This window comes from Elephas maximus, chromosome 3 (genome assembly GCF_024166365.1).
Source record: "Elephas maximus indicus isolate mEleMax1 chromosome 3, mEleMax1 primary haplotype, whole genome shotgun sequence".
In the NCBI taxonomy this organism is placed as follows: Eukaryota; Metazoa; Chordata; class Mammalia; order Proboscidea; family Elephantidae; genus Elephas; species Elephas maximus.
In genome coordinates this window covers 115,573,334-115,586,396 of record NC_064821.1, presented here as the reverse complement: position 1 = coordinate 115,586,396, position 13,063 = coordinate 115,573,334, and positions in this window count along the sequence as shown.

Sequence of the window (13,063 nt, the reverse complement as noted above, 5' to 3'; positions counted from 1 at the left end):
TGCTTATTGGTCCAGTTGTGAGGCTTTTTGTTTTCTTTATGTTGAGGTGTAAATCATACTGTAGTCTCTGATCTTCATCAGCCTTCAGAATCACTTATACGTGTGGAAGAAATTGTGAAGACATTCAAGGTTCCAAGTTATAAAAATAACTTAGGCCTCTGGGCTATAATTTTAAAATGCTGCAAATTAATTATACTTATAATAGACATATTATGCAGCACAGAAAAAACTAACTTTGGGAACATGATGTTTTCTCAGACTCAAACTATACCTATTTAACAGTCTAGAGACTATCTCTCTGCTGCCAATGAAGTAGCTATGTATGCTAAATAATTACTGTGCTTCAACAGTTTCTTAATTTATAAGCAAGATTAATTTGATAAGCAGACATCTGTACTATTCCCCAAGACCTCTATCTACCAGCTTGGGAATGTTTTGCTAATAGAATCACAAAGCTTTCATTGCAGAATTTGTGAATTGGAGAAGAACATTTATTCGCGTGTCATACATGTAGTATTTTTTAAAAAACCTATAAATAATGAAATAAAGTTCTTAGATTTTGCCTGAAAATAATTTCTAGGTGAAATGAGAGAGTTGGTGCTGAGAGAGAGTTTTCTCAAGGACTAGCTGATGGTTTTCATGGTGGTTATCAAAAAACTGCAGATTAGGGGTCTTTTGTCTTAGCGAAGAAAACAGAAACTTTCTATCTTCTGGGTAATTTATATTTAATTTTGATGAAATGATAAATCTGAACAATGTCAGGATCATCTTTTCCCTCTTTGTCCTTCCTCCCTCCCTCCTTTCTTCCTCCCTCACTCTCTCCCTCCTTTCCTTCCTTCTGCCTTCCTTCCTTTCTCTCATCCCTCTTTCTTCATTCATTCTTACTTTTTTCTTTCCTTCTATTCCTTTTCTTTCCACTCTACTCCAAGAAGAGAAAGGCAACAAAGCCAGAATTTTTTTAATTCTATTCTTACAATAACAAAAATAATCTTTAGGTTTTGAAAAATTAGATAAGTTTTAAACATTTTGTCCTGACAATGAATGGTTTTCTTTGTCTACCACAAAGTTTATAATTTGCAAATTATGTACTCTGCAAATACTACAGAAAGTTTGAAGTATCAGAAGACCCCTAGAGCAGAAAGTAGAACATGTTTCTAATTTGGCCCTAGCTCCATCCCATCCTAGTTGTGTAATTTTAGGCAGTGATTCAATTTCCTCATCTACAAAATGGGGTATTTATTAAAAGAAACTCAAATGAGATTGTTCATGTTAAAACAAGTAAAAAAAATTGCAACATTTAATAATGTAAGACATTACCGTTTGAGAGCAAGAGTATGCTTCTTTTCTACGCTGTAATGTTTATTGTAATTCTATTTGGCTATTTGGGGAAAGGAGTAATTTGAAAGTGGAAGTGTCCCAAATTGGCCTTTTGATAAAAAGTTGATATATTTGATGTTGGCAGACTCATATAAGAACATCATTTTACCTACGGAAATCCAGCCAAATGCTTTTTCTTAAACAAGTAACTCTATTCAGTATTCCACTTGTCAGCTATGTCACAATCGGGATTATTTTAAATTGATTTTATATTAAATTCAAATGTATAATGCAGTATACATAAATATTTATCCAAGCTATCAAATGGACCACATTTTCAGAGTGACACTAAATATATATGCATATATTTTAAAGATTAGACCTTGTTGTTGTTGTTAGGTGCCATCCAGTCAGTTCCAAATCATAGCAACCCTATGTCCTACAGAATGAAACACTGCCCCATCCTGCCCCATCTTCACAATCATTGTTACGCTTAAACCCATTGTTGCAGCCACTGTGTCAATCCATCTTGTTGAAGGTCTTCCTCTTTTTCACTGACGCTCTAGTTTGCCAGTATGATGTCCTTCTCCAGGAACTGATCCCTCCTGATAAGATGTCCAAAGTATGTGAGACATAGTCTCTCATTCCTTGCTTCTAAGGAACATTCTGATCTTCCTTATTCCAAGATAGATTTGTTCATGCTTTTGGCAGTCCATGGTATATTCAATATTCTTCTCCAACACCACAATTCAAAGGCATCAATTCTTCTTCCCTTTTCCTTATTCACTGTCCAGCTTTCACATGCATATGAAGAGATTGAAAATACCATGGCTTGCATCAGGCACACCTTATGCTTCAAGGAGACATCTTTGATTTTTGAGTCTTTAAAGAGACCTTTTGGAGCAAATTTGCCTATGCAATGCATCTTTTGATTTCCTGCCTGCTGCTGTGGATCCAAGTAAACTGAAATCCTTGACAATTTCAATTTTTTCTTCGTTTATCATGATGTTGTTTATTGGTCCAGTTGTGAGGATTTTTGTTTTCTTTATGTTGAGACGTAATCCATACCGAAGGCGTTCTTTGACCTTTATCAGTAAGTGCTTCAAGTCCTCTTTCAGCAAGTAAGGTTGTGTCATCTGCATAATGCAGGTTGTTCATGAGTATTCCCCCAATCCTAATGCCCTGTTCTTCTTCATATAGTCCATCTTCTCAGATTATTTGCTCAGCATACAGATTGAATAAGTATGGTGAAAGGATGCAACCCTGACGCACCTTTCCTGACTTTAAACCACGAAGTGTCCCTTTGTTCTTTTCAAACAACTGCCTCTTGTTCTCTGTACAGATTCCTCATGAGCACAATTAAGTGTTCTGGAATTCCCATTCCTCGCAATGTTATCCATAATTTGTTATGATCCACACAGCCCAATGCCATTGCATAGTCATTAAAACACAGGTAAATATCTTTCTGGTATTCTCTGCTTTCAGCCAGGATCCATTTGACATCAGCAATGATATCCCTGGTTCCACGTCCTCTTCTGAATACAGCTCGAATTTCTGCCAGTTCCCTATTGACATATCGCTGCAGTCACTTTTGAATGATCCTCAGCAAAATTTTACTTGCTGTGATACTAATGATATTGTTCTATAATGTCTTCATTCAGTTGGATCACCTTTCTGGGAAATAGGCATAAATATGGATCTCTTCCAGTTGATTGGCCCAGTAGCTGTCTTCCAAATTTCTTGGCATAGACAAGGGAGTACTTCCAACACTGGAAGTTTTTTGAAACATCTCAATTGGTATCCCATCAATTCCTGGAGCCTTTTTTTCACCAATACGTTTAGTGCAGCTTAAACTTCTTTATCCAGTACCATGGATTCCTGATCATATGCTACCTCCTGAAATGGCTGAATGTTGACCAATTTGGGGGGTATAGTGACTCTGTGTGTTCCTTCCATCCTCTTTTGATGCTACCTGAGTCATTTAATATTTTTCCTTAGAATCCTTCAGTATTGCAACTTGAGGCTTGAATTTTTTCTTCAGTTCTTTCAGCTTTAGAAATGTAGAGAGTGTTCTTCCCTTTTAGTTTTCTATCTCCAGGTCTATTCACATATTATTTTAATACTTTGCCTTCTCAAGCTGCCTTCTGAAACCTTCTGTTCAGCTCTTTCACTTCATAATTTCTTCCTTTGGCTTTAGCTACTCCACTCTCAAGAGCAATTTTCAGAGTCTCTTCTGACACCCATTTTGGTCTTTTCTTTCTTTCCTGTCTTTTAATGACCTCTTGCTTTTTTTCATGTATGATGTTACTTATGCAGTTGTCAGTTTGGCATACTGTTGGGGCTTGTGTGCTGCTTTGATGCTGAAAGCTATGCTAGGGGCATTAAAATACCAGCAGGGTCACCCCTGGAGGACAGACTTCAGCTGAGCTTCCCAACTAAGACTGACCGGGAAGAAGGACCTGGCAGTCTATTTCTGAAAAGATTTAGCTGGTGAAAACCTAATGAATAGCAATGGAACATTGTTTGATATAGTGCTGGAGGATGAGCCCCTCAGATTGGAAGGCACTCGAAAGATGACTGGAGAAGAGTTGCCTCCTCAAAGTAGAGTCAACCTTAATGACATTGGTGGAGTCTCACTTTCAGGACCTTCATTTGCTGATGTGATGTCAAAATGAGAAGAAACAACCGCAAACATCCTTTAATATAATCAGAACATGGAATGTATGATGTATGAAGCCAGGAAAATTGGAAATCATCAAAAATGAAATGGAACACATAAACATGGACATCCTAGTCATTAGTGAGCTGAAATGGACTGGTATTGGCCGTTTTGAATCTGACAATCATATGGTCTACTATGCCAGGAATGACAAAATGAAGAGGAATGGAGTGTCACTCCTAATGAAAAAGAACATTTCAAGATCTACCCTGAAGTACAATGTTCTCAGTGATAGGATAATATCCATAGGCCTACAAGGACGACCAGTTAATAAGACTATTATTTAAATTTACACACCAACCTCCGAGGCCAAACATGAAGAAATTGAAGATTTTCACCAATTTCTTTAGTCTGAAATTGATGGAATATGCAATCAGGATGCATTGATAACTACTGGTGATTAGAATGCAAAAGTTGGAAACAAGGAGGGATGGGTAGTTGTAAAATATGGCCTTTGTGATAGAAATGATGCCAGAGATCCCATAATAGAATTTTGGGATGACTTCTTCATCCCAATGCAAGACCAATGACTTCTTCACTGCAAATACTTTTTTTTTCAACGACATAAACGGTGACTATACATGTGGACCTTGCCAGATGGAATACACAGGAATCGAATCAACTACATCTGTGGAAACAGACAATGAAACAGCTCAATGTCACCTGTCCGAACAAGGCCAGGGGTTGACTACAGATCAGACCATCAATTGCTCATATGGAAGTTCAAATTGAAACTAAAGAAAATTAGAACAAGTTCATGAGATCCCACCTACATTTAGAGACCATCTCAAGAATAGATTTGACACGTTGAACACTAATGACCAAAAACCAGATGAGTTGTGCAAGGACATCATATATCAAGAAAGCAAAAAATTAGACCTATCTTGATTTAATTTTTACTCTTCATGATCTCCTCTCATATAATCCATTCAAGACCCAATTATTGTCTGCTTTGAAATTTTGTTGAAACCACGTGTTTTCAGAGTGGAATGCATGCTGAGTCATTGAGTGTGTTTAAATTTTTGGTTGGTAATATAGATTTTGAGAAATATCATGTGAAAATACATGATTTGGGGGGCCCATCTGGGTAGCAGGCTTTATTGCATGGTACCTTCCATTGTGTACTTGGGGTGCCTTCCATTGTGTGTATGAGGACACCTCTGGTTTTGGATAATATTCAAGCTATTTTGCTTCAGTGGATGTTTCTTTCACCTTTCACCTTTACACCCATTGGAAGGAAGCAAATACTTTCAGCAGAAAAAGTATACCCTCAAAGAACTCCCAAAACCAAACCAAACCCAGTGCCGTTGAGTTGATTCCGACTCATAGTGACCCTATAGGACAGAGTAGAACCGCCCCATAGAGTTTCCAAGGAGCACCTGGTGGATTCAAACTGCCAACCCTTTGGTTAGCAGCTGTAGCACTTAACCACTATGCCACCAGGGTTTCCCAAAGAACTCCAGAGACACAAAAAGTGGGTGAGAGTCTGTATGTTCCATGAGTCATGAAAGGGTTAACCTGGTTTGTTGCTCTGCATTTGCAGGCAAATGTGAGTTTTCAGTCTTTGGCCCTTTCTATCCCAGGAGTGATTAAGATAGATATTCGTTGATATTGTTTATTTTTACTCAGGGGGAAAAAAATGAAGATCTTGACCTGGAGTGGATGGGATTAAGGACACCTACATTTTTGCAAACTTTACTTGCTAAAGGAAACCCTGATGGCGTAGTGGTTAAGTGCTACTACAGTTGCTAACCAAAAGGTCAGCAGTTCAAATCCACCAGGCACTCCTTGGAAATTCTATGGGGCAGTTCTACTCTGACCTATAGGGTTGCTATGAATTGGAATTGACAACGGGTTTGGTTTTTGGTTTTTTTTACTTGCTAAAGGAAGCAGACTGGGGTACGGGGAGGGAGGGAGTCAAAGAGGAATTCTCAAAAAGAATTATGGAGCTATTGAAGGCTTTATTGAGTATAGGCAGTCCCTGGGTTACAAACATGATCAGTTCCTAACTATGTCTTTAAGTCTTTAAGTAAAATTTGTAGGTTTAATTCAGAACAGGTACATAGGGTTCTTATTTAGCCTTACTTTAGCTCAAGAAAAGGCTCAAAGCATTTTCAATAATTTAAAGGCTGCTTTTTTTTGTGCAGCAAGTGAAGGTGATTGTGATGAAGAATTTGTCGCAAGTAAGGGTTAGTTCAATTGTTTCAAAGTGAGGGCAAATTTACATAATGTTAAAGGGCAAGTACGAGTTGTCTGTAAGTTGGATGTTCATAACCCAGTGACTGCCTATATGTCAAAAGTCATTATTTATTTGTTGGAATATTACCCAGAAGTTCTTCCATGATTTTGTTTGTATTCATGTTGAAATCTCATTTTTTCTCCTAGCTATTCATGAATCCTTGTAGAGACTCTTGTTTTGAGCTTTAGTTTTGTTACTTACTCTCATAAGACCTCAGGTTAATCTCATATATGCTCCCTGAACTTAAATTTTATCTATAAAATTATAATAACATTAAAGCACAAGAATGCTGAGAAGATAAATATTCCAAAATGTGTACTCTGTACCTTACGTGTATTTGTTTTATTCATATGAACAAGCTTTGTTCCGTGGAAACCCAAAAAGCGACGTGCTTTATTTACACATATACCACACAACTTTTCATACTTTTTATAACTTGAACAAATTATGTAGCTACTGTTTGACTTATCCATGAAATAAAAATAGGGTGGTAAAGCAATGATCTTGCCAGCACCCAAAGAAGTCACAAATCAAGATTACTATACTCCTGGGTTATTTTAAAGATAACATCTGTTTTTGTGATTGTCGTTGACCCTTTTGTCTGATAAGAAAAACCCACTTTGTCTCCTACCTCCCCCAGCAGAGTGTTCAGTCATGATGTAAACCATTTCCTTCATGGGTCAATTAGCAATACTCTGGTTGCTTCAGCCGCATTGATCAATTGGAGGTTTTACTTGGGTTCTAAGCTAGATGAGCCTTAAAAATTTCCTTAAAACATGGATGCTGAAACAATGAGAGCCTTTTCTTTTAGGATAACGATTAGCAAGAATGGTAATGTTGGGAGCCATCCTTCTTGGCTGCATGGAGGAAGCTATCTATAGAATGCGGCAGAAAAAAGCAATGTTGAGGGATGGAGAGTCAGAGTACTGACAATGTGACTTGAAGTCTAGTTCTAGCTGTTTTGGAGCTAGGCAATTACCTGTACCTCTCAGTCACCTGTGGGCTATACATTCTCTTCTTGCCTTGGTTAATTAAGGTGGGTTCTGCAACTATGTGTATTAGCTTCCTATTGTTATGTAATAAATTACCACAAACTTGTCAGCTTAGAGCAACATATATTTATTATCTTACAGTTTCCATTGGTCAGTAGCCCAGGCATGGGTTAGCTGGGTCCTCTACTTAGAGTCTTAAAAAAAAAAAAACCAAACCCCTGTTAAGACTCTAAGTCATATGAGCTATGACTTAAAGTCTTATCAGGTTTAAATATAAGTGTTGGACAGAGCTGTGATTTTATCTGAGGCTCAGGGTCCTGTTCCAAGTTCATTCAGATTGCTGGCAGAATTAGGTCCTTGTGATGATACTGAGGCCCCCTTTTTGTTGCTGTCTGTTGCCTAAAACTTACAGCTCCCTCAGTTCCTAGTCACATGGCCCTCTCCATAACATGGCGTTTTGCTTTTTCAAGGACAAGAGAGTGTCTCTCACTACAGTTCTTAACATAACCATGGGGTTTACTATCCCATTACTTTTGTAACATAACACGACCTAATCAAGGGAGTGACTACCCCTTCATATTTATAGGCCTTTCCACACTCATGGGGAGCAGATTACACATAGTGTGGACACCAGGAAGCAGAAACTTTGAGGGCCATCTTAGCATTCTGCTGAGCACTTAAGCACCTACCCATACCAAAAACCAAACCAAACCAAACCCACTGCCATCGAGTCGATTCTGACTCATAGTGACCCTATACCTGCTATATATTCCTTGCTGCAAAGAACAAGCCAGGAATAATGTAGTAAGACAGCAACTGGGAGAAGAGAAGAGGTGGACAGGCAAGACTGTCAAGGTCTGATATGGACGCACCTAAGCCACAGGGTCTGGGCCCAGGTTTAAATACCATGATTCTGAAACATTGCTAGTTTTGGATACCAACGTATGGAATCACTAGAAAGTGAATCCACCTGCAGCTATTAAGGATTTAAAGAAATTCTGTTGTTAGAGAATCCCAAAACTAGTTAAGAGAGGCCTGTAATTTCATAACACCTAAGAAAATATCTTCCCTCTATCTGTGTCAAAAGAAACCCATTGCCATCAAGTCAATTCCAACTCATAGTGACCCTATAGAACAGTGTAGAACTGCCCCATAGAATTTCCAAGGAGCACCTGGTGGATTCAAACTGCCAGCCTCTTGGTTAGCAGACATAGCTCGTAACCACTATACCACCAGAGTGTCTGTCAAAAGAGGAAGTAGCTATAATGATAAAAATAGCCCCTGCAAATGGGGAATCCTTCCGAATGCCTATTTGATGTCTGGCTACAAGGGGCTATTGTCATGGATTGAATTGTGTCTCTCAAAAGCATGTGTTGTAAATCCTAACCCCTATACCTGTGGTGCAACGGTTAAGTGCTTAGCTGCTAACTGAAAGACTGGCAGTTCAAACCCACCTAGTGTTTATGTGGGAGAAAAACCTGGTGATCTGCTTCTATAAAGATTACAGCGGAAAAAAAAAAAAATCCTATGAAGCAATTCTACTGTCACGTGGGGTTGTAACAAGTAGGAATCAACTCAATAGCACCCAACAACATAAGTGTGGATGTAATCCCATTTGGGAATAGGATTTTCTTTGTTATATTAATGAGGTCATATTAGTATAGGGTGTGTCTTTTCCCACTCACTTTTTTTTTAAATAAAAAGCAGATTAGGCACAGAGAAGCAAGGATAAATGGGGAAAATAGATACCACATGAAGGTTGTCAAGGCACTGCGGAACAGAAGCTGGAAAGAGACAAGGGACTTCCCCCAGAGCTAACAGAGAGAGAACCCTTCCCTTAGAGCTGGTGTCTTGAAACTGGACTTCTACCCTCCTAAACTGTTAGGAAATAAATTTCTGTTTGCTAAAACCACCCACTTGTGATATTTCTAGTACAGCAGAACTAGCAAACTAAGACAGCTACGGATCAGGAAAATTCTCTGAGAAAGCAGATTGACAGGACAGGGAGTTCCCGTTCTTCCTGGCTATCAGATTAAATATATGCTATATGGATACATAACTACTGTGGCTACTAAGTCGTGTTTAGTTCAAATCTCGAGAAAAATCATGCAAATACTTGCTACCAAGTCCCTCTTGGTTAACTGTCCATCAGATATCCAGTCATTTTTGGCCAGAGGGATAAAAAAGAGACATCCAAGGTCCTCCTTTCTCTAAGAACGGCATCCACCTGTAGATCTTTCTTTCCAAGAGAAGGCTTTTACTGTAAGAAGGCATACTCTGTTTAAAACAAAAGCAAAAAGACTTATTGAGGGCAATACAATTCACGAATTGGGGAAACACAGGGCAGAGAAGGATCTACAAAGTGCTCCAACCTTCCCAGGGAGAGAGGAGGCTTTTATAGGGTAAAATGAGGAAGGTAAACTTCTGATGTCACATGACTATCAGTAAAATGGGGAGGAGTAGTGAGAGACCACCATCACAATTTCTCTCATCAGCAAACCCTTCCCAGAACAACCACATTCTCACCCCTACCCTTATTTGCTAAGAGTTGTTAAAGTTTAGGGAAGTTGTGGGCTACATTCTTAGGAATGCGGGGGCAGAGACTTCGGTCAAGCTAAAGTCTGATTCAAAACGGAGTCTAGTTAACAATATGGAGTTTGATTCAAACCAGGATTAACTACCCTGTTCTAGCCAGGTGCCTCAATTTGCAGTATTTCAACACAGAAGGATATATTTTCTAACAGCTTAGGAGGGTAAAAGTCCACCACACTTCTTTTTCCTTTGGCACTGGTGCACTCATCAATCCAGCTGCCAGGAGTGTTAGATGCTAAAAGCTCATAGCAGAGTCTCTCCACAGTAATTGCCTTCTTCAGAAGGGAGCCTTGATCCAAGGCTACACTCCCTATCCATTGGAATCCCAAATCCAGCAACTAGTAATACAGGGAATACAAAAGCCCAGCCCCCTTTTTTTTAATTTGGTACTTCTCTAAAGTTACGCAACTCTGGAGCTTACCATAGGATTAGCTGAGGCCTTTATTGCAGCTGCATAACCATTCCACCACTCCACTTAGTCTTGCTTGCCTCTCATTGCCATAGGTGCTGTTCTCTAGAGCATTGTCAATAAACTTCTTGCACACAAATTTCCATTTTAAAATTTGTTGCATGGGATATGTGTTGGAGGTCCCCGAGAATATCCCCAGTTTGGATGATTCACTAGAAGGACCCACAGGACTCAGCACAGAGTCATACTTACGGCTAAGATTTATTACAGTGAAAGGATATAAAGCAAAATCAGCAAAAAGAAAAGGTTCTTAGGGTAAGTCTGAGGGGAACCAGGTATAAGCTTCCAAAACTCTTCCCCCAGTGGATGTACTTAATTCCTCCAGCAACAAATTGTAACACCATGTCTACCAGGGAAGCTCATTAGAGACTCAGATGCCGAAGTTTTTATTGGGGGGTTTTAAGTAGGCACCCTCTGCCTAATGTGTGACAAAATTCCAGACTCCAAATGGAAATCAGTTGTTAAACATAAAACATTGTTTGCACAAGCAGTTTAGGCAAAATGAGTCACGCTTATCGTTTAGGGAAAATTTTGAATCAGTGTAGAAAACTGTTTACCAGTCAAGTTCCAAGATGCCAGCTAAGGTCCAACATTACAAATTGGCCTTTCTTAGGACAGCAGCCTCAGACCTGCTGTGTTGACTCTTTTCTGCACAGGATTTGAGTGGACGGGCAATTAAAATATGTCTAATCATGATACATTCCTATACCCCATATTCATGTCTTCAGAAATTGCCCACTAGCCTCTGTATCCTCTGTAAATTGGAGAAAATGGAAAGAGAGATGCTAAATAATATTGGCATCAGGAGTGAAAAATTATGGTCATCAAAGGGCACTCTGTCAGTAATTGTAATATTCCCTTTGTAGTATTACGAAGTTTTATTTCCGTGACAGGTATGGCTTTTTATGTGAATTTCAACAAATCAAGAAAATTAAATTTGTTAAGTAGATGGTTGAAACTGCTTTCATCAATGTTTCCCAGGTTAGGGAAGTAGTCCTTGGTTTCACAGTCCATAGGAAAAAGAAAGGGCATCCACCACAAAGAAGAGAAAACAGGTGACTGGTCCTTGGCCTGAAGGAGTAGGTCCCTCTTTAACCACAAGAGGTGCCCAGGTGGACGAGGAAGAAAAACAATAGTCCACATAAAAGTTAACTAGCATTTTATCTGTTTTGCAATCTCCGTCGCAGAAGCCAGTGCCCTCAAACTTAAACAGTGCCTTCATTTTTGCAGAGGGATTCTCTTGTTCTTGCGCCAGAGTCATTCTGGGGTTATAGTAAGTAAGAGAAGGGAAGAAGGAGGCCTTATCTTCTCTAAAAGCAGTTGTTTTCTCCAAATAATCATCTTTCCTTTATCTATTCCCAGCTAAAATACTGGAAGATATTTCTATCTACACTTTTTCTCTGCGTGATCTCCTTAGTCCTACAGTTTTACATCTCTTCTATAAGTTGAAGAGATTCAAAATTTGTAATTTCAACCTATATGTTTCCCTTAAGTTCCAGATTTGTATATCTAGTTTTTTATATTTCCACTTGAATGTTTAATATCCTGTCTAAAACAGAGTTTGATGTTCTCCCAAATTTTTCTATCACAGTAAATGCCTTGCTGTTTATGACCAAAACTTTGGGAAAATCCTTTAACCTTTTTAATCCATCAGCAAGCTCTGTCAGTTCTATATCCAAATTAAATCTTTACCTGTCCTATCTCTCTTCTTCACTCAGCCACTACCCCAATATAGGGGACAACACCCTATTTATCTAGACCTCTGCAAATCTTCTACTTGCTTTTATTCCAGACAACTCCTCCTTTATTCATACAGTCACCAGAGAGAACTTTTTAAAGGATATGATTAAATTCAAATTTCTCAAATTGGCATGCAGGGCCCTTCATGATTTGCTTCCCTTCCAGCTTCAACAAACATTGCTTTTCCATATGCCCAGTGATCTAGCCATAATGAAGTATATCTACTTCCCACAAAGTGATATGCTTTTTCCATATGTTGTTTCTTATGTTTAGAATTATGATCTGCCCCCCACCCCATTTCTTGACTTGAATGATTCGTATCCAAACTTTAGGATTCCACTCAAGCATTACTTCCCTCTGAATCAGCCCTGATCCCCCAGGAGCTTCCTCCTTTAAGTTGGTATCTTATTTATCTAGTACTGAAATACCACATGTGGGTGGCTTTAACAAAGAAATTCATTTTCTCACACTTTAAGAGACTAGGTCTTAGTTAAGAGCACTGGCCCTAGGGGAATGTTTTCTCTTTCGTCAGGTCTGGATAAAAATCTTCGTCTCTTTTCAGCTTCTGTTCCTGGGTTCCTTGGTGGTCTTTATGTGGTGTGGCATCTATCCTCCCTCATCTGTGCTTGTTTGCTTCTGTGTCTAATTTGCTTTTTTATATCTCAACAGTGATTGGCCTAAAACACGCCCTACCATGATATGGCCTCATTAACATAACAAAGACAGCCTGTAAAAATGGCCTGGGGGTGGCGTCTGACCTTTTCTAACTTCACAAGGAGAAAGGAAAATCAGTATCAACAGCCCAAGGCTGATTCCTGTGAGATGGAGGTCAGATATGCTTCCTCTTTCTGCCATTTTTACCAATTCTGATACTAACTGTCCCTTCCCTGCACTCTCTACTTCTCTGTCGGGTTCGATAATTCATTGCAATGGCCACACAGAACTCACAGACACTACTTACAATTATGGGGTTTATTAGGGAAGTAACAGATTAC